The sequence below is a fragment of the Haliotis cracherodii genome, unplaced genomic scaffold (assembly GCF_022045235.1).
Source record: "Haliotis cracherodii isolate W230 unplaced genomic scaffold, xgHalCrac1.p SCAF_8, whole genome shotgun sequence".
Classification (NCBI taxonomy): domain Eukaryota; kingdom Metazoa; phylum Mollusca; class Gastropoda; order Lepetellida; family Haliotidae; genus Haliotis; species Haliotis cracherodii.
Genome location: NW_027266341.1, coordinates 57,599,628 through 57,623,325, shown reverse-complemented (window position 1 = coordinate 57,623,325; position 23,698 = coordinate 57,599,628). Strand labels below are relative to the sequence as shown.

Sequence of the window (23,698 nt, the reverse complement as noted above, 5' to 3'; positions counted from 1 at the left end):
ATTTTATACCGGTACAGACTCTCCCCCGGAGAATCTGTTCTGAAATAAAATCTCCCCCGGTCGGATATATTTCGCCTCCCCCCTCAGTATAAAGTCTCCCCCATGATTATTCGGTTTGTTGCAATGTCTTTTAGTACTATATTCTTTAAATAGGTATCTTTAATGTAAGGAGGGTTATTTTAAAAAATAGATTATGAAATATGGCCATAATGAATTGATATTTCAGCATATTTTATTTGGTAACTGTAACTTCCATCCGGCCACCTGAAACATTCAATTGAAGAACACTTTATCCAGACGAGCAGGCCGACTGCTGTAATCAGTATGAGTCAGAAAGCGGTAACTCGGGACAAAGATTGTAACGTTTTATACAAATTTGAAAGGACGAGGTTGGAAAAGGGACCACGGGATCTGTTTAGTAAGAATTGAGCAAAGAATTTTGAAATCACATGAATGAGAACTAGGCATTGTTCATATCAAAACATGCCTGTTTTGGACTAAATGTGTATGTAAGGCTAAAAAGTGTCCAAAAGACCCGGTTTACGGGAAGCATTTTTATAACTAGTTGAACATGAGTCATTGACCCAATTTGATTTTCTTAGAGTGATTGAGGTGGGCTTAACGCCCCTATACATATATCACGACGTTTCAGTTTCGTGTTGGAGGGAAGCTAAAAATGATGCATTTCTCAGAAACTGTAGAAAAACGAAAAAAACATGGTTGGTCACTGACTTTCTGGCAGACAGCGTTTCTCTTGTTTTCTCGCTCATTTTGAACATCGCTGTGTACTTGAACATACCAGAATTAAAACGCATGTGTAAGGAGAAGAGCAGGTTAGTTGTCAACCATTAGAACATGTCAGATAAGTTTCAAAGTTTTCCGTAAATTATAAAAAGGTCCTAATCCTCCCTCATCCATTGTAAAATAAATGTGAGAAAGCTATAGCTTCGTGTATTTTGTCAGGAATGTCCTTTATAGGTGTAGGTTGGAAAGATGCCACCATTTCCGTGTATGCTATTATAGGTGTCATAAGATATGTTGAGGGTAAGTTGCGAAAATAGCATTCTGGCAATAACTTTTCACAAGAGAAAACTTAATATCTAGAATGCGATATGAATACGATAAAGATTATACAGTTGAAATGATGAGAAATACAAATATTACTTTTAGTATTTTGTTTACTTTTTTTCCTTTCATATCCAGACTTAAATTAGCACAAACTGTCTATTTTAAACATATCTGCAGAGAGCGACAGACACACAGCTTCTTTACAATATCAGTGATGGCTATTATTACATTGATCTTGACCGTGTTGTCTTTTCCATACGTACGTAAGGTAGAAAACAGACTAAAATAGAGATCTCAGGATGGTTTTATGCTCTGTTTGACATGTATATTATTGAATAGTTGTATTTACTTTAGATTGCAGCCGTCTTGGCGAGTTCAAACAAATAAAACTCAGAAGGAAATATGAGAGTTATGTTAGGATGATAGGGCTATTCGTTTGCGAGAGTATATTTAGGGGAGAAAGCTATTCTCCAGTCTTCTTATTGTGCCCTCGGATCAGACATCAGGGGAACAGGAGACTGTCTGCCACAGGATCACACAGAAATAACAACATGTAATCTCAAATTTAGACAATCAATCCAGCAACTTCAGATCGGTCTCTTAAAAATTAAAAAAGCAAACTGGTATGGGTAAATTGTGAAAATACTGAAAAGACAACGATTTCCATCGAATAGGTACAGCACGTGGTGGATGTATGCGTTGTCAGTTATCAGTTATTCAGAGAAACTCTGCACAAGGATTTTCATGAACTAAAACCTCGTGGATGTGAAAGACTTGTGATTATGGAAAAAAGTTATATTTATTCATACAGTTATATCAGAGCGTGCCAGCTTATGATTAATGTAAAAGGTATGCCTAAAATGACGCACGTGGTGGAGGTTTATCACCTTGGTGGAACGCAAGAGCACGGTAAGTAGATGACACACAAAATGGCACAATCAAGACGAATCTGGGATTCAAACTCATCATTCCCGGATCGTGATACAACTAAAGGCCGCAATTCTGCACAGCTAACTGCTACACATTAGACGACTGGGCCATCCATAACCCCATATTTCCAAGAACAATTGATAACATTATTTTCCATATAATCTTTTGAGAATATCGTCTGTTTACAATGCGTCAGACCCGTGAAGATCCGGGGTAGAAAAGGTCTTCAGCAACCCATGCCTGACTAAAGGGATCGGGTGGTCAAGCTTTCTGACTTGGTTGATGCATGTCATCGTATCCTCATTGCGTAGATGATATCAATTACTAGATTGTCTGATCCAGACTCGATTATTTACAGACCGCCGTCATATAGCTGGAATATTGCTGAGTGCTGCGTTAAACAACAAACAAACAAACAAATACAATGCGTCATCGTCCAGGGCATTGTTTCCAGATTATCTCCCGTGATGCATTTTGTATGTAAACTGTATCCATTCATTTCATATGTCTTAATCAAGTATTTCATGGATACCTTAAAATGTTTACTTATTAATGTGCTATTACGCAAAGCTTTCATCGCCTTCATCACCAAATTCAGGTTAAAAACACTTCCAAAATGCGTTTGTGAATAATGTGAATGTTGTGGCCATAATTTCAGAGCACGATAAGGATGTCGCCACTGAATCATTTGGTCCTAAAGAATTCATTTTTTGCTTTGAGTTCTCAACAATTTGCCATGGCCAACTGAAGAGAGATTTTGACCCTACGGCACAGATACCCATCCATTCGTGAAGAAGTGGATAATTATATCGATTCAGAAATCAAATATGTTGAATTTAACACCAATTCTGTTCGCGATTGTTTTTCTTATTTCACTTATACAGGTAGGAATGGCTTTATTGCACTGCACTATAAATCAATAGTTTGTAATATAGCCTTGAATGATAGGACATTAGGGAATCAGGCACGCTTAAGTGAAATGAAGATAACAGTCATTTAGAATTACGGCTGTTACTGTATAGGAACTATGTTGTTAGGTTGCAATTCAAGGACACAGAAACCTGAAGGGAATGTCTTACTAGCTGACGGTCCACGTTAGTTAAGAAGGAACCTTTGACGTTGTTTTTGAATGTTTTGAATTCAATATAATTTTTTAATTTGAGGTTTACACGATATACGGCTTTTCCATTGGGCGAGAGGCCGGTCACATGACATCGAAATTGTCGTTCATATAAGGGTAACGCTATTTTTCAGGGCATTATCATTTGTAGAAGCCTGAGGTTTTCCATTAACTGCCCGACGAAGGAGGGCAGTTGGAAAGACCGAGGGCTTCTGCAAATGATAATGCCCTGAAAAAGAGCGTTACCGTTATTATAGCTAAAATGGATGGAATTTGTTATCAAATAAAAAGAAACAACAACATCGGTTTTGAAACATTTACGGCAATCAACACCAATGTCACTGACCACGTTTGACAAATATGGACACGTCATAGAACAAACCAGATGACGTCACTATAATACGTGACGTCATTTTCTCTAGCCTATGACGTCACCGAACAACGGGCTTGATAATGGCCCGTCGTCAAGCAATATGAGGGTATTATCAAGTTACAGTGGCCCGCTCATTTCTGATTACGTGCGGGCGGTTTGATGATAATTCTATCCATTTTAGCTATAATGAGTGTATGAACGACACAATTTGACACTTTAATCTTGAACATAGCGTTTTAGCATACAATGGGATAAGTCAGAGGGTTTGTTTGCATTTCCGTTCAAGGATATCCTCACTACAACTCATCCTCGGGATAAAGACGAAATTGGAATTTTATAGGGCAAGAAATGGGGGAACGCATGTGCATTTCAATTTTCACGGAACTCACGAACCATTGCCGTGATGCGTTTGGGCGACATTAAAATTCATTTTTCCGGACAAGGTAATGTTAAATTTTAGAAACTTTGAAAAAAATTACCCAGATATTTAAATGACAACTTTTCATGCAATGTTACTTGGGGTGGCGTTTCATTTGCGGTTCAGTATATATATTCACCCAGCAGCGGCAGTGGTCAAGCTTACGTGATGGGCCAGGCAGGGAACTAGGGACGATGGGCGAGACTCACACGAAAGCCGGTCTAGACGCGATGAAAATGCGTGTGTGATAAAATGTGCGTAAGATACGTAAGCCCGGTCTAACCAGCCGAGAGGTACCAGAACATGACAGACTTTTCTATCACCATCCACGGTAATCGGAAGTTTACACACATCTCCAGCATCTAAATATAGTAACTTCCTGACGACTGCTTAGATTAAACAGCACTACATTCCTGACGACGAATAACTGCCCAAACACAATGCAATGAGCGTCTACCGAATCTCGACCAATACAATGTGACACAGTTACAACCATTGTTATACAATAAAATATACTACCATATAACATTATAAATAACTAAAAGTATGTATATATCTTTGGAGAAAGATCCTTAGTCGTGAGATTAGTTTAGACTATACAAGGATACTGCTTTAAAGAACAAGATTCTCTATTTGTCCTTCGCTAGTTTTTCTAATGGCATTACCTATTGGTATCATGGGTACCTACGTACATTGTTCCGTGTAGCAATTATGGCATATCCGACTTTCACTGGTCTTGAGGGAGTAGGTGAGGTCTGTCGCTGCTTGGAACAGTATTTCACGAGCACAGAGATGGTGCTGACAAACCTAAAACCTGAGCGAATCTGGGATTCGGACCCAAGATCTTAGGTTCTTGGCACGCCTAAGGGATGCAACTCTGAACATCGAATTCCGGATACGCGATCTGAGAGGTGTCATATTTTGCGAACACCCGGCGTCAACATCGTTTACAGTGTTTCTTGAGTGTTTCCGTTTTGTTACTTTTCAAGAGTGAGAATCAAGCAAAATAAACACTCATGTTGTTAGCATATTGAGACACACAACTAATATAGGATGCTGAACGTGTACATTCTACATTTCTTTCTCTACGAGTGTCCAACAGAGATTTCCTGTGGCTTAGGAAAGAGTTTTGTCGCTTGTATCTCTAGTTGCCCGCGACACGGAGAGTGGACCTACTACATGTGGAAGTAATACAAAACTGCATGTGTGAGCATTAGGGAAGCAGTTAACATTCTCATATGTTTCACGTTACAGTTATAATGGACACTGACTCGAACAAAATGCTTTTAAACGTCGAATTGTGAATATGCGAAGGAATTTAAATTATTTCAAGAAAAATGTTGTAAAACATGCATTTGATCGTATTGTAAATGGTGTGTAAATGAGTTCTTCAGACAGTTGTTTAACTCTGAACAGACTGAAGAAAGAAAGAAGGCCTCTTTGTGTATGGCGGAAGCCACATCTGATATATCTGTTTGTTTGTACTCAGAGAAGTCATTGACTGCGGGGATGCCCCATGCATTGTTCGACCACACACTTTCTGCTTTGGAGATGCTGCATGCATTGCGTCTGCACCCACATTCTACTGCAGGGATACGCCGTGTATAGTGTTGTAAAATATGTTCTACATCTGGCATGCGACATATATAGAGTCGTCAACTTCATTCTACTTCAACGACATGACTTCCATGTGCACCTAAAGAGACATCCTTCTCCAACAAGTTCCTCCGTCATGCGCCAGACAGAACGTCGTCATCAACTATTTACCTCGGGACAAACCAAACAGAATATGGTCATCAATTATTTACTTCGAGATGTCCCACACATTTTACCACAGGATGAACCACACAGGCTTCTTATGACGATAATCAAACTAACCAGAGGCAGGCATTACATGTCTATGCCGAATTTCGAATTTGACAAATGCTAACAACAACAAAAAGTATGCATGGTATTGAACCGACAAGCACTATTTGGCTTGTACACTCGTTTCCTGGACATTAAGTAGTACCTTGTATGCATTGATCAATCCATATGTACGGTGATACATAACTCCTCATGGTCACAAATACATATAAGTCTGTCACACATCAGAGACTACTAACACTGACGTATTGCCTTTTCGTGCCAAGCAATAAAAGAAACATGTCCTCTGTTCTTCATTCTTCCATACTTGCATCAGAACTTTATAAACAGTGACAATACAATACGGAGTTATTCATCAAATGTTCTATGTTCCCCGAGCGCCAAGAAAACATTAAATCAGCAGGCGAACTTGAAAGTTCATTTTCGTCAATACTAATGCCTTCATGATTTAGAGAAGGATGTTTCTCTCACATTTCCTCAGTACGGTTTCTGCCATTTCAAAGCTTCTCTTTCTTTGATGTGATCATGACCCGCGACATGAGTGATTGACAAGGGAGCCTACAACTGCTATGAAGGAAACAAAATTTCGCAACATGAGGCTTTTGGGCAATCATCTAAAACTCATTGAATGTGTCATGATGGATCATGATTATTTTCTGACGACGGGAGTCTATCCTATTTCTTGAAAGATAGGTAAGTGGATATCGAACATCTGGTATCGTCGATGATTTTTAGTGATCCATTCAAATAATTTTCATCGTAATTTCGCCTTTCATGCCCAATGAAAGCTGTTTCGGAAGATAGTTGAGACTCATTATTCTCTTGCGTTGACGTTTGAATTTGTTTTCCCGTTTTCATTGTCTTTGACAAAGTTGACCATTTCGTGCTGCGTCTGTTTTAGTGAGTGAGTAGACATGTGAAGATCCGAGTTAGGTTTGGTTTTCAGCAATTTTGCTTGTCGTAAGCGGCGTCTAACGGGATCAGGTGCTCGCTGACTTGGTTGATGCATGTCATCTTATATAGTCAGTCATCAAAGGGAATGAATGGCGGTCCAACCAAACCATTTAGCAAATATGAGTAAACTAAGAAAACAACAACGTTCTATCTATGGTTTACAATACCATGATATTACATTCCTAATAATATCTGTATCGGAAAAAAAAGGACCTCACGAAACGAAGACCCATGCTTGCCATAAAAGGCGACTATGCTTATCGTAACAGGCGACTTACGGGACCGGGTGGTTAGGCTCGCTGACTTATTTGATGCATGTCATCGTATCCCAATTGAGCAGATAAAAAGCTCATAATGTCAATCACTGGATTGTCTGGTCCAGACTATTATTTACAGACCGCCGTCATATTTCAGGAATGAGTGGCTAAGTGCGGCGTTAAACAACAAACAAGCAAACGAAACGCACAAAATATCGCTGTGCCTCGAATCGTCGGAGAATTTTCTTGTGTTCGACGAGGAATAACCTTTACTGTCACAAAACCGATTTACTTTTATAAATGCTGATCATCCTTAAATCCAGTCGGTACAACCTGTGGCCAGTGACGCATATTTTGCAAGGAAATTGCAAAGGAATTTCCGAATGGCTCCAATCTCCCTGCCATGTCTCATTATTCTATGAATTTGATGGACGAATAATTGCTTCTTACAAAGGTTCTCCTAGATTTTCTGACGTGTGACAAGCCGACCTTACCCTGAGTTACAACAACGTATAATGGTCACATTAATCAAAACTTGTGAATAAAACAAAGGGCATGTGGGCAGTCATCTTGTAATAAACAGAAAGAAATATTAGTTTTTCTCGTGAAAACTGGATCAAAACAGACTCACAAATTACCCCTAGAAAAACTTCTTTGACCTCAGGTTTACATAACGGATTGTTAATCTATAGCTCATCAACGTGAATTACAGCCATGCTGCATATACGACATGGTTGGGTGATCAGCATATATTGTAACATTGATAGATCATTTATGTTACAGCAAATTCTGTTAGTATCGTTGGGTGGTATTTATATGATAAGATCCTCTGCGGAAATTAACCATATATCAGTGCCACTATTAGGACATCACATGCAAAGAGGAAAGTACATTTGAAGATGCTGACGATATGGTGCCGGATTTAACGGAATTTAATCGAATTTTGTTATCAATCAATACCATTCTTTATTTGCAGCTAGGCCTGGGACGTTTATCAAAGACAAATTTATATCTTGATCCTAACAAACAGAAACTTCGGACTTTACGAATCACTGTTTTCACAGGTATATCGGTGATCTGACTAACAGCCAATTTCTTCCACTGGTTTACTGAGGCCTATGCGACCTCCTCATCTGTTTCATATTTAGAACTGTACTGTGCATATAGATTCACAATGACTCACGTCTGTAATACAAAAGGGATGACTTTAACTTTCCAATAGTCAACTTTCCCTTTATATGGAACGATATTCCAGCATCTCAAGCCTTAGGTATTGAAGACATTGTACATGGTTTAGGTACAATCGAACTTTCTAACAAGATTTCAAAAGAGCTCTACACGACTTCTGCTCGAAAATTGTTTGATCAATAATTCCTCATTCAAGGGCTCAGTGAAGCTATAAAACGTTTTATGGTGGAGGACATTTCCAAATTTGACGCATCAGTGACAAAAATTATATCCGATGCAATTTCCTACTTGCACCACATATTACCATGTTTTGCTTGCTTTTGCATGTGTTTTTGACGGGTGCTACCGTTGGGGCAGGAACACCTGGTATCAGTACCATGATAGTGATTCCTGAACACATGCTCATGACACAGTTGGAATCGTAAATCGACTTTTAGTGGCTATGGAAAGGATTTTGTCGCTATTATTTCCAAAAGAAAAAGTAATACTTATTCACCTCAGGTTTTTACCACCCTTATATTTTTCTCTAAGTACATTACGTATTCACTTGAAAGGTAACAGATTGGTTCCAAAGATACGTCATTCTCTAAACTTGGTGCATGAATAGATTATCCGCCTGTTTGATAAATTGTACAATCTGTAAATAATATTACATCTATGGGAACATATTTGTCAACGGATGTTGGTATTAGTGTAAGACACATTACACCGACATGAACATGCTGCTAACAATGATGATGAGGACTTCAAAGAAAAGAACATGGAATTTATGGATCTATAATGTGTCTGGATTGATATTATTATCGCATATGCATGTATCTATGCAATAAACATCTACTAAGGTGTATATTTCAGAACTGTCTGAGTGACACGCATTATATCGTTCTCTCCTACTGTTATCAAACCAATATTAGACACGTTTTTGTGTCCATCACTTCGTTTAACATCCCATGTTTAGTGATGCATTTACTGAAATAATCTCCTGGGTCAATATTGCTTTGATGTTCTGTCACCTCCAGTCTGTTCATTTCCTGGCGAATACATCATAGCGTCAATTATTGATTACTTTCTCGGCGCCTTTCATCCCCTAAATACTAATTTGCAGATACTTGATTATTTCGCTCTAGTGGTGAAACAATCCGTTACCTGCACAGAAATTCATTGTCCTGTTTCTTAACGTGGAACACATAGTCTACTCACTTAAAGTTCTCTAAGGATGATTAAACAAGGTTTTTCAGCAATAACCTTATGCTTGTCGCCTGTACATGCATGGTGATATATGAATTGATTTACATCTATTTAAGGGCAGTTTCTTGATCTGCTAGTTCAAATTTGATTAATATTAGATACCATGTCTAGACCTTGACATAATATGGGCACCAGACAGTGGAGCATAATCTCCTTTCATATGCTTAAATTACTTTTAAGGGGTTTTTTTTAAATTAACACTTGCAAGCATTAGGCTTGTTCAGATGCCGAACTTCTGGAAAACATTCTATCGAGCAGTATGAATGTTCCACCAATTGTATACAATGTTTTTACCTACATTGCCTACGAAAATGAGCTTCGGCAATACATTTATGATACTCGAAAAAATATGCAAATAGCCTTTCTTAAATTTTCGGCAATACTATGATAAGTTCAAAAGTAACACGTTATAAAAGAATATTAAATGCTATTCTATATGTCAATCCTTGATAGGTGAACGAAGGCTTTATTTTTTTGTAAACAACACAGTTTTGCTCCTTGATGAAATATGACTAAACTATTCTCTGCTATGTAAACACAAAACTCAACGTTTGGGAACATAACTTTATATTTAAAATAAATTTATAGTTTGTGTGATGTTGTCAATAGTAGAATGCACAGAGGAAGAGGAAACAGAATTGGAATAAACACATTCTGTCCAAGCCAGCTGTCGTCCAATCTCTGGCTGCCCTACTGACATAACCTTTACAGGTAAGCCCAACTACAATACTGTTTTGATCAAAGAAATCAGTAAAAGTGTTAATATCAAATAATGTCATATTTAAGGACAGTATGTAAACTGAGGAAGAAGTCTGCCAAAACAACGTATTAGTACTGTCAAGTTTGGACTTGACTTTAAAACCTGAGGAAATGTTCATTCCTCTTTTGCACAGGAATCGAAAGCACTATCAAAATCCGTATAACAGGAACTATATTGCTGGGTCCAGCACATCTACCCCCGAATTCCTATCCTTATCCTTATCCACAACCCTTATTACAATAAACTTATTCTTTACATTCACAAAGGGTGTGCTTAATTTTTTTGCAATGTCAAAAAACAAGTTCCATTTGATTTTTCAACGTTGTACACCGCTATCCCAAAAGACAAACTTTAGGAGAAACTTCTTTTCTTAATTTGTTACTAAACGTGGTGACCATATATACAGTTATATCTTTTCTATGAAATGCAAGACATCCTCACTGACGTCATCTACTTTATGATAAAGTCGGAATTGTATTGTGAGCCTGCTTTCAGGACATTGTTCTGTTGATTATGGAAAACGATTTTGTCGCTTTTATTAAGATTAAAAAAGATAACTTAATAACAAAAAGTCCCGCTAACAACTCCTAAACCTGATGTATTCATGTCATATCAACATAAATACAAAGAATCAGGTACCATTGTTGAACTAAATAATTTTAGTATGTTTCATTACATGAAAAATGTTCCTCTAGAATGTTCAGACAAAGTGTTCCTTTAATGTCCAACACATAACATATTGATCATGGTTCACTAGTGTCGGAGTGGGATAAACGTTAGAACGACCCAGGAGCCTTTACACTAACATTTTATGAAAGTTGTATATATCCCCTTCAGCTTGAAATTTGGATAAAAGTAATGTTTGATGATTTCTTTTCATCTCTCTGCGCTGTTTCCTTGTGCCTGTGTTTGGACCCGAATGCATTGGTTTTGATTCTAGGCAATACATTACAAGATTACTGATATTGATATTGTGCGAATGTGGTATGAATAATGTAGTGTGTCTACAGTCATAAATGACCTAACATATATTTTACATTACAAGCATCTTTTTCACAAAAGATGAATCTATATATCAGGAGGCCACGTAAATATTAGACACCATATACTATTCAAAAAAGCCAAATGTATGTCAATGAGTCGTAAAAACACATAGCTTCTATATTACTAGGGTTGATTGATAAGTTCTGAGCCTCACACAGAACGTCTTCCTGAGGCATTGTGTCCAGAGTCCTCTATCAAAGCTTAGTTTCTGCCCTTCCTAATTCTAGCCTACTTTTCTAGGTTCCCTCGTGTCGCCATCTTTTAGATCACAAGTTGTGACAAAAACGCGATATGAGATCGCTGTTCTTATGTCGAATGGCTACACAAAGATGACTACCATAGCAAACGAACTGGTCGATCAGATAACGAAACAATTTGAGATTTCATCCCAGGCAAACAAAGCAATGGATTACCACAGTAAGGATACTTATTGCCGCCTCCTTATTGCAATAGTATCAAGTAACACTGCACATCGCCGCAACATGAATCGCTCAATCGGGGATTGTCTAAAAATAGCATTGCGTCTCAGTCACTTCGCTAAGCGTTCAGGCGTTTGAGTGAAAACTGTTAAACCAATAAATATTTGTCTTACCTTAATTTTTGGAATATCTTCAACGCAAATTCCCTGATAGGATTATAGATACATGCGATAGTCCCCTCAGATGTTTAGGACAGAAAAGTAAGCTTGAAATGGCAAGCGTGGAAGCTAGACTTTGATATAGACTAGTGGACACGCTTGTCTCTGGAAGATGCACACAGAAAGACTTGACCTATAGACATTAAAATTATGTATATTTCAACATAATCCCCTTCCACGTTCATACACGTTTGCCTAAGATGTTTTCAGTTTCGTAGAATTCCTTCTCTTGGCTGTCCAAAACATTATCCGCAGCTTCTATGACGTCATCATTCGAGTGGGTTCTGGTTAGAGCTTTCTTCGTCTTTGGAAACAGATGGAAGACTGACGGAGCCGGAGAATAAAGTTGGTGTAAAAAAGGAATTAAAAGCCACATTCGTAGATTAGTGCACTGGTGTATTGTCCTGATGGAAGAGTACACATTTTCTCGGGGACACGTCTAGATGTCATAAATTTATCACGTAATTGCCTCAAAAGTGCAGCATGATAAAACATTTATTTTCTAGCCTCTTGAAAGATGGTCACCATGGTGACACTCTCGGCATCCAAGAACACGGAGGACATAATCTTTCCAGCCGATGCGACAGTATTTGCCTTTGTTGGTGGTGGTGAACCCAGGTTTCATACATAGTCGTTGCACGAACAGCTCTGGATCAGATTCAAACAGCTAGATTATCACAAGTCTTGTGCCTGGTGCATTTTTTTTTATCAGAAGTCAGAAGCTTTGAAGTCCAGCGAGATGATACTTTCTTCACTGCCAAAGTTTCTTAAATAATCGAATGCACTCTTTCCTGGAAAATGAAAACTGAACTAGCAATATGATGCTCAGTCATTCAGCGACAGTTTATCACCATGGCGAGGATTCTTTGCATCATTTCTGGTGTTGCTGACATTACAGACCTTCCGGGACAAGGGTTGTCTTCAAGGCTCTCCCTTTCATGCTTAAACTCTGCTACCCACCTCCTTACCGCCGCATTAGAAAGGCGACCCTTCTCTGGTGTTGAACTGACATCTTCATTGATGGTTATGGTGTTAAACCTTTTTTCACTGCACATTCCTAAAGTCTATTTTCCAGAGGTCACTGACCTTTGCTGAGTTTACTGACTTGTCACAGCGAAACAATTTGCTCAATTGACTGAAGGTGTTATGGATACATCATGCAATGTCTACACAAAATATATTACTATTACGCATTTTTCCTTCTATGTGAGGGTTAGAACTTATCAAGCAGCCCTAGCATTTCATTGTAGGGATAATTACTTTTCCCGAGAAAGCTGTGCAAAAATTGACAGGAATTGGCATGTTGCTGCACGTTATTAGTTTCTATGTTAATTCTGGCGAGAAAAATGGTTGAGCTGCTTTCAACACCAACTACACAAGCAGGAGGCATTTCCTTCTTCCTGAATTACAGCGTTGTTTACTTGCACCTACGTGTACATCACATGTAATACTGGTTTTATCAGAACACTTTTCGCAATTTGATGACTGCTTAAATAGCATGCTCTTTAGTTAAAACCTTTGGCAACTATGTCCAAACGATTTGCCAATGAACTCGGAAACTAGTAATAAACACCATGACTGATCACCCGATCCATGAAGTAGCCACTTACGTTAAGCATAGGTTGCTGGAGACCTGGAATGACTACGGGGCATTCACAAAGTAAGTGGGTGTATCATGAGTTCTGTTAACTCTGACCTGTCACACACAGGGACAAAAGAAGATTATTTCAATTTTGTTACTTTACCTATGGCATGGTCAGATAATTAATTATTCTTTTCCAAAAATACAGACGCTTGCCCTTCAAGGACCTTTGTCTACTATGTGACCTCATTTAGCTGGTCAACCCTTATCGGGGATAAACCAGAGATTGTCACAAGCATCAGAAGTGCTGGTCCTCATCGGGGAGATAATCCAGAGATTGTCACAAACATATGAAGTGCTGGTGACCTGAGACAAAGCCAGCATCTATGTTTACATTGGGTCAGAACCACCTTGTGGACAGAGTTATATCTGTGCCAATTTCCATGCAACGAGCCTGACCGCCCGATACTCTGTGTTTCCTCTGAGGAGAAGTAATATGGTACACACGGGCCTTTATGCACATATGTGTTCCAAAACTTACATGCAGTATAGACATGTTATCCGCTGATAATAGCTCAGTTCGTCAATATATGTATTATCATCTTATAGGACGAATAATATCTCATGTTTTGTGACTTGATTCTGACCCAGATTCGATCATTTACAGACGGCCGTCATATAGCTGGTATATTGCGTGTGGCGTTAAACAACAAACAAACAACAAACAAGATAGCAATCAGTGTGGTAATAATTCAAATGGACCACAAACAAGTATAACCACAAACTAGCGTCGTTTGTTGCTACATATACTTAGAGACCAACATAATGTAATATTCTAGGGATAGATATTTTTGTTTGAGATAGGGTGTTATATGTGTCACTGCTTCCAAACACGAACTAGTTTTCTTCTGTGAAATAAGGAGTGCGACAGCCATCCCCAACCCAGAATATCAAAGGACCGCTCCCTTAAAACCAACTCTGGATGCACAAACACTTCAGATCAATTGAGGACTTTAATCTGACTTTCATTAATCTTTTCATAAAATTCATTTCTAAAGATGCCTGTAAGTTTATTGCATTATGTCTATAACTTCAAACGCCGCGTTGTCTTTGAAGTAATCACAGTAGAAAGTATTAACCAGGATGAACACAATCTAAATGAGAGAAAGAAATAAACAGTGTGAGCGTAAAGATATTAGATTTACAGGAAACCAGTGCCTTCAGTGTGTTTGCTTCAAAATGTGTGGGGTATCCTTCCATTCTTGATAGAATAAGGAAACACTTCATATCGGGGGTTTCGGTGCGTTCTTTTTTCATATATATTTCCACACCTTCTTACTCTTTTTACGTAACAACCACGTTGTTCAGCAGTCGTAGATAAATGATTGGTACAAAACGTTATCTGAAACGTCATGACAATGAAAGATCTGTAAACTTTAAGAACTGTTGTTTGTCTAACCATAAAATCACTGTTGTATTGACACAATCCACTCGTTTGCTACATGAATACTTGTTGTGTAGTGTAGATTTAATGTTCGTAGGGAATATATTGCAATACAAAACTCCACAATGATGCCAGTGAGGTAAGTTGAGTAAACGGGAGTCAGTATTATTGTAGGAAGGCCCCCATATAATATGACCATTTGTACATGTGCATGTATAATTGAAAAGAGCATGTTGAGCAGCTTCATCAGGAAATCAAAAGGATCCTCGTCAGTAGCATACAACGTAACTGTCAACAAGGAACATTTAGATCTGTAGATGTAAAGCTGAGGTCAATGATTCTGATGCATTATAGAGAATATCTGATGAAAACAAGCGTGTCATATGTTTTGAGTGAGCGAGTGCAGGCAGGCTATAGATATTTACAGCTCCAGTGAAGGTTTGTAATCTGGTCAAATTAGAGGCTGCTGAACAAAGGAACGCAACTTGGATCACTTGGTCATACATGCCCTCATATTTTGCTAGAGGTTTTCATGACAAACCGATGGTAGGTAGTAGATACACTATTGCAATGTTATTTGATTACAGTATACAACATTACTGTCGAAACAGGACATTTCTATGGATATATCACTACATGTATGTTAGCTCGGAGGAACCTTGCCAATGATATACCACTGGGATGCTTTCAGACTCTCAGAGAAGGACTATCCACAGAGTCTAGCGTCGATCTAGAAATAAATTTCCCGTCTGGAACTGACATACCGTCTCTATGTAATTAGGTCAATCGTTTCTTAGAATGGAATATGTCAATTTGAGGTAGCTGACAAACAAACTGGGATATGAATAAGTCGCTGTACGTGGTTTCCGACTTGCTCGATCTTTTACTGCTCTCGATACATAGGTTTAGGTTTGGAACTACTTTGCATCTATGACGTCCATTAGCTAAAAACTTACCTCGCTTTGAGAATGTCCTTCCCAACAATTTACCTGAAGAGAAGGTCGGAGCTAATTTCTAATTCTCGATTTCGTTTATGAGGTGTCTTTTAAAAACACACACCTTATTTATGCATTGGTTGCACTTGAAGTTATGTTTGCGCATTTTGTAAATACGAAACACGTTTTTTCTGTGTGTTTTACTCGAGTATGTGTATGTTTCTGTAACATGATTTAAGACGAAAGTCGGGTATACATATATATATGAGTGACCTTGACCTTATTTTCTTTTGGTAAATATAACATGTTTTCAATCTCATAAATACATTTGGTAAAGCGTTACACCAGTCAAAATAGAGCCTCAAGCAGTTACGTTAGCATGAGATATCATCAATTATGTTACCATTGTGGTAGTAATGAAGTGATAATCAATTATACACTTACAAGTCTGAATCCATTTCTGAAGTTCATAGTTCAACCTAAACCCATATAACAAATACGTTACATCAGATCATCTGAACAAGATACATCTAATGACGTTATTGATCTATTACTCCAATAACCGTTTTCCATCAGCCATTAAGTAGATCATTTGAGTTACTGTCATACATTTGTACACGTTAAGTGATATTGGACATCATCTAAGTATAACCTGTATATGGTTGTCTTGATGCATAATCGAATGCTCCAAATGTCTTTAAGATATCCAGGGCTATGTCTATCATGAAAGACAAGGACACTCTTGTAACAGTATCAAAACATCGCATCTCTAACAAACATTACATCTATGGATTTTGAAGAATATATGCTACTTATCCTTGATACTGTAAATCGCCGTCAAACCACCAGGGTGTGATCTATAAATGCTTCCCTTTTGGGTGAATATAGAAATGGGTTACTGAAACAGAATTAAATTGTGCGCTGACAGATATTAAGATAGAAATGGGGTTAACGTTCAATAAGGATGAGTGATAACGAGTCTGTAGTTACTGTTTGAAGTACAGCGTGTGATCATATTAATCTCTTTCGAAACCGCTTAACGTCGAGTGTATGTATGGTCGATGGTCATTTTGTCGCCACTATATGTTAAAGCGATAATGCCAACACGCGGAATAACTCGATAGCATATGGGCTTACCATAAACATATAGAGACAATTAGTTGACAATTTGTTATACTCTTAATCCATCTACCCGACCAATTATTTCAAGGTTCTTGTTATTAGAAAGAGGTGATATCCGATTATTTTTCATTACAATTTAAACTATCCATTATTCAAAGATTTCAATTTATGGGTACAACTTTTTTATTTTACTGTAATGGAGACGTGTACCGTTGTCAAGCAAGGCTTAATAATGAACATCATATTGTTACACTAGTTATTATTTTGGTGTTATTATTTGACCTCCTCATGTTAATCTCACTCATGTGCACAATCGTTGTTACTGCTAATCCTCCACCTCCCCTAAATATCCCGTATATATATAACTTAGCCATGTTTGACAACGGCATAAGGATCTATACCGAAACGTCGCCATTACAGTAAAATAAAGAAGTTGTTATCCATAAATTGTGTCTACTTTGCCATCCGTCAAGAAATGCGTACTAAACAATATTTCCACTATCTAAAACAATTGGTTGTGATCGTCAGTTTCGCACAAGTTGTAAACGTCTGAGGCCTGCATGATTTCGGATTTTTCTCCCATATAGATCTGACACTCAGGGATATACTATGATATGGTTGCATATGATTATGGTGGACAAACGAAATGACTATTATCGTGATTGAAATGTAGCTGAGCTACCATTCAAATAGGATTTAAATCAAACTTATTTACTCTTGAAGCTTTATTTAAATGCTGAGGACCAACAAACCCCATTGCATTATCTTCCAAATATGACATGCCTCTTTGTTAAGTGAAATGTGTAAAAGAGTACCAATATTTAACATGTCTGGACCAAGAGCCAGTAATCTTATAATGTCTGGGTTATAGCCTAAAGGCTTTGTCCAGCAGTTTGAAATAATTGCTTAGCTCATCCTATATCCTAAATATAATTATCCCCAGTCACCGCGACACAAACGATGTCTATGATCAGGAAACACACACAATTTAGCATCATCCCAATGAAAGAAATCACACATTGCATGCCAAATGTGGGAAACATTATCATTATGTCCAAATCAAATCAAAATCCGTTAAACACTACCCATAAAATGACATTCAAAGGATTCAACAGTATGCGTTCAAACACATCACTGTCAATATAAACAATAAATACAACAATAAAACACTATGCCCTGTGTTAAATACTTTTTGCAATGAGTCCATTGTGTATACTTAAACGTCCATTACGATCAACCTCATCTTTGCTAATTAACGACCTCTGTCGTTATGGTCGTATTCCGGGGCGTATTCCGGATCAAAGGTTTGGACGCTTTGTGAAGTCGTTAGTGATTTAATGTGGATAATTTCCTGCTGTACAATTACACAGTTTCAATCCATCTGAAAGCAATTAATAACCACGATTAGTGACGGTAAATTGCGCGTCTTGACAGTGACATTGCTATTCATATTTACCGTCCCAATGAACTGGAGTAATCACTGGAATAGAATACCTTCAATGCCAATATGAAACGATTCTGTCTTCTCCATAGGCCAAAACTAGTTCCCAATGTATTGTGTATTAGATGTTGCTACCATGGCGTGAGTTTCACGTACATCATCAACGGGTCGAGCAACCGCCTTAACAATTTGGCTACCCTGTCATAATCCCTGTATGTGTATTACGTAGTGGGTAAAAGATGAGAATCCGGAAGTGGAATCAACGAGCCCGAAGTGGTTTCCATCATACCATGTTCGTTCGTTCGTTCGTTTGTTTGTTTATTGTTGGACGCCGCGCTCAGCTTTATTCCAGGTTTAAAAACGCGGTCTGTAATTAATCGACCCTTGACCAGACAATCCAGTGATTGACATCATGGGCTTCGATCCACGCAATTAGGATACGATGACATGCATCAACCAAGTCAGGGAGCCTGACCATCCGATCATGTTAGTCGCCTCTTACAACAAGCATTGTTGCCTTTTACGGAAAGCATGGGTTGCTGACGACGTATTCTTAACCGGTTCCTCACGGGTAAACACGTTCGTAGGTTTTTATCAAAACACATACGCCGTGTGTAGCGTTCCTCCCACATTCAGCTGACACGCTGAATTTAAACTGAAACACTGTTCACAGCGACGTTACATCCGACCCACGCCGTCTATGAAAGAGTGTTAGGGAAATAAAAATATCTGAATTAGACATGTTTAAACTTTGCATCGATTCACGAATAGTTTCAATATTTAGTTTCGGCTACAGTTACATGTATTTACTTGAGTAACTGAAAAAATGTTACACAAGACATGTTTGATTCGTCTCGAGATTTACTTTGTGGAAAAAAATCGCCTTAAAAGCTCTACTTCTTGGCCGAAATCCCATGAAATCTTCCAGATACCTTCAGCAACCTTCAAATTTCTTGGTAATTTTCAGATAACTTTTTTTGTGTGTTTCACACTTAAGTGAACAAAATGCACCCCCCAAATTTTGACATTTTGGGGGGAAGGTTTCCGGAAGGTATCCGGGCCGGATCCAAAGTTGGAAGGTATCCGGAAGGTTTCCGGAAACCTACACTTTTTTGGCTGTGAGAGATACGAGTTTAAATATCCACAAGGTACCAGACAGCCTGTATTATATAACTTTGTTTCACGATCTCTCATGCTTTTTTCAGTCCATAAATATTTCTTGGGGAAAATCACAATCAGCAACCATCTCTGCTCAGGCAATTGATCCAAATGTGAAACCGTTCTAGTTTTTGTTTATTGTTTGACATGTCACACGGCGTCTCCGGGAGTGATGTAACTGTCCAATACGTGCAACTTTGGTACACTTCTGACTTTCTTTCACAATGACGAGGGTAAGATCAATCTCACAAGTGAATTTGTCTATCACATAGCGCGCTCAACAACACTCGTACAATCTGACTCAACGACCAGTGCCCTGGTGATATTGAGTAGGGCCAAGGCTGGTATTTATTGACATAGGATGACGGTATCCATTGCGAAAACATACAATCTCTCCCCAATCTGACACTCGTAATGTCCTAGAACCCAGATGCAAAGATGTTAATCTTCAGTATTTGATTTTCTTGAACTCAAATAAATGTAGACAAGTTTCCGACACTTACGTCTGGGGATAGTTGTAGCTGTTCCCAAATGATGTTGTTAAGGGGGTGTAACGTCATCTAGAAATTGGTTTATGTTGTGCACGTTATCCCACAGACTCCTAGACGCTCAAATTACGACATTTTCCCTCTTTTCCTCTGTTGCTATCGATTAAACACTGATGCTAGGGGCCAACTTCAGGAGACATCGATAATATTTGATTGGATGTCTAGAAGGGATGTACTATATTTTTCTAAGTTTTGAGCTGAGCAGCCCTTTTGAAAGGATGCGAACAGGAGTACTTATTTCTCTAAGAGTATTGTCCAATCTCGAGACAAATATACATCAGAGCAAAATATTTGAACTTGTCAAAGTAGATGAGGAATCTTGTCCATGTGGTTGTGGATGTTGTTGATTACCTTCAGAAATTAAGTGAAGGAGTAAAATGAATAATTAATAAGCCCAATCGAATACATTTTAACAAAGGTGTTAATGTATGCAGGTAAATATCACTCCAAGCTGTACACACCTCATTTGCACACTGTAATGCCCAGAGAAACATAGTTATTGGGATCATATCAGTACATGTTTTCCCCGCCTGGCAAATCACATCCATCGTGTTGGCTACGTATACAAAACCATGAATAGTTATCTAAAACTTTCCAGTGGCATACTTTATTATTCAAATATATACGAGATAATATGCACTGAGACTGTACTTTCCATAAACTAATGCCAAAATATGATAATGCACGAAATATTAACAGGGTTTTACAGTTATATGATTTTCATGTTCAAATTGACCATTGAACGCCATTTAACAGTTGAACTAACAAAGCATATCCAATAAGGAACCGACCGTTTGATATTCTGGGGATGCTGGGGTTTGGGTCTGGGATTTTGTATCGAGATTAGATATTGCATGTTTTTAGCTTCAGCTGCAAAACCGGATATTTTTATATTTAAAACGATGAATATCAAAATGGTCAGTCCAAACTATGTTTGATTGAAACGTTGATGAGAAAAATAACAGCAAAAACAAACCCCAAACCCCTAAAAATCCATATAATAATATTTTTTAAACCCAGCATTCGTTATAAATATTTTCCCAAATGATATCGATTTCACTTTACAAAAATAACATTTAAACTTGGCAATTAAATCTTGAAACCCAATTTCCTATTTTTCGTTTCAATATAAACAATGTCCGGAAAATCTGAAAATTGAAAACTTCGTTTTGATGGAAAATAATCAGGGAATTAATGCTTAAAAACGAAGATGAGAGCGCACAGCACGCACGGAAGGCATACATAATTCACCCTTCCTGATCCCCACACATCGCTTGTTGAACCAGAGACTCAGCTTTCTGAGGGATGGGGTGAATCTACAAATATTGCAGGCTGCTTTCAGCTCGTTTGTCCAAATATTAGTTTTAGATGATTGAATCATCATAGATGTATAGTTGTGGTCATCTGACTTGGATTACTTGTGGGGTCGAACATAAACATTACTCCATCTGAACACGCATGTGTTTGTGTGTACAGCGCAATGCTTACGGTTGTTTCGTTAACTCTTGGCAGGATGTGCTAACCTTTTCGTCAATACCTGGTGTTGAAAGGGATTCATAAACACATGTTTATGATATCGTACAAGGGACACTGCTATTGGCAGAGATTTCCTATGATAATGGACATGGTTTTATCGCTTCTTTTTATATTATTAGAGTCTGTTTCTCAGTTTGACGATTGTAACCAGAAATACACGGTTCAGAATCCATTAATCCTTCAGAAACTTTGTAGTAAGAACAATTGAAGGAAATTTTGTAATCAATTGTGCAAAGTCGAAAACAAAGAGAACTATTGCATGATATTCTGCGTTATTCAGAATCCAAAAATCATTTAGAAACTTTGTGGTATTAAATATTAGCGGAATAATGTCCAGTATTCAATCAATGTTGCTAGGTCGATAACAAAGAGTTTTGTTGTATGGTATTCTGTGTTATTTCAAAGGCGTTTGACGGAGTATGGCTCAGTATAAAATCGCTCTCTATTTAACAAATGTCAATTCAGTTAGGACGAATTAGAAAACCATATGTATTGCCATTTCTTTGAATGTATGTTGTATGTTAACCTAACTGCAGAGTGGCACAGATGGCCTATTGGCCTCTAGGTCCAGGCAATGGGTTGTGAAGATTAGCTGAGTTTAGTCTTGCAAGGATATCGGTGTGAGGTGGTGGGGTACAACTCTAAGTTTGCTTCAGTTACGATCGACCCGTGAAGATCGAGGTAGAATAGGTCTTCAGCAACCCATTCTATGCTTGTCGTAAAAGGCGACTTACGGGATCGGGTGGTCAGGCTCCCTGACTTGGTTGATGCATGTCATTGATCCCAATTGCGTGGATCGATGCTCATGATGTCAATGGCTGGATTGTCTGGTCCAGACTCGATTATTTACAGACCGCCATCACATAGCTGGAATACTGTTGAGTGCGGCGTTAACAACAAACAAACAAACAAAACAAAACAGTTATGATCATCAGTTTGTCAGCACCATATTCTAGCTTGTGGTATTTTGGGTCTCTTTTGACCCGCTGTGCTATTACTGACATATTGTTTAATGCGGCGTTAATTCCAAATCACTCACACTAGCCGCCCATCCCGCTAGCCGGACATCTTCCGCCATTTTTATAAAGGATGAGCACAAGCTCATTCGCCTTGCTAAAATAACAGAGGGGTTGCGGGACTCCCCACATAACGGCTTGAAAGCTTTTGTAAGTAGATGAATATTTTTAACAACCAGAGTAAAATCGTATTTATATAAAATTATTGTATGCATATGGGCCTATGGCCTGAATACAATTAATGATGATGATGATGATGATGAGTAAGTACAAAACACAACGTGTTCGCTGTGACGTGGCTCCACGGGATGTCACTGATAAGGATGTCGCAAGCCATTATGGAACAATTTTCGAGTACCAATTTTCTACTTTTATGCATCGCTTTGATATACGATATCCAATTTCAAGAATAGTGTATGTTCATCCAGATTAATGCAAGGATTGGATCATGCCATGACATGCAAAGAAGCAATGGAAGCATCTCATGACATAATCGATTTTTATATATTTTAATATATGAGTACATGTATGCCACTTTGTAAACAACAACCAAATATGTTTCGTCAGGAAATAGATATCGGTTACGAGTACTGTATTATATTCCAAGTGTATGTATTACATTTCATATCATGAGCAACTAGTGCAACATTTACTGTAAATGGTAAAGTAATATAATATTGTTTGGTTCACATTTGAAATGAATACTATAACGAGGTGATTTCCAAACTGAAACGCAATCGTTAACCCAGATATGCGTACATACAGCATTGACTTGTGAAATCAGTAACATACCTCACATGATCACCCAATAATCAACACTATATTCAAATACACAAGTTAAGGTTTACAACAAAAAGGCAATACAATGTGTGAAATAACAGACAGCAGCAATGAAGCCTATGCACTGACAAATGTCAAGATTTAAGTCGCTGTCGAATGTTTTGAATCCGGAGTAGTGTCTGAAGCTGTGAGGAATTCGGGTTTTTTTCAGACAGGTATCCTTACGGCACTTGGCAAGTAGATAATCTCCACATCGCCCTCCTGTCGCTCTCA

The 23,698-nt window shown here is 38.1% G+C and overlaps 1 pseudogene; it reads right to left on the bottom strand.

Moving 5' to 3' along the window:
• Positions 1-22,707, bottom strand: part of LOC139451100 (uncharacterized protein KIAA1958-like) — a 69,019-nt pseudogene extending 46,312 nt beyond the window's left edge.
• Positions 22,708-23,698: the final 991 nt, after the last annotated feature.